The sequence below is a fragment of the Pongo pygmaeus genome, chromosome 11 (genome assembly GCF_028885625.2).
Source record: "Pongo pygmaeus isolate AG05252 chromosome 11, NHGRI_mPonPyg2-v2.0_pri, whole genome shotgun sequence".
Taxonomy (NCBI): domain Eukaryota; kingdom Metazoa; phylum Chordata; class Mammalia; order Primates; family Hominidae; genus Pongo; species Pongo pygmaeus.
In genome coordinates this window covers 2694403-2694738 of record NC_072384.2, presented here as the reverse complement: position 1 = coordinate 2694738, position 336 = coordinate 2694403, and positions in this window count along the sequence as shown.

Genomic DNA, 336 nt, shown 5'->3' with positions numbered 1-336 from the left:
AGACCCGCCTCACGAGCCCCGGGTCCCGCCACCGGGGGCCCCGAAGCGACCACAGCCACCAACCCGACGCCAGGGCCGCATCGCTCGTCATTCTCGTCCAGCCTCCGACCCGGTCCCGCTCCGGGAGACCGGCGCGTCCCCAGCGTGGGACGCTTTCCCGGGGCCAGGCGGCCCAACCCCGCGCCCACGCGCACGCGGTCGTCGGCACCGCTCGCGACTCGGCACGGGAGCGGGCGGAGAGCCGACTCGCGGCCGAGGTGGGGGTCACGCGCCGGACGGAAGGCCGCGCACACCCACCGCTCGCGGCGGCCGCGTCCCAACCCGCTGGGACGCCGG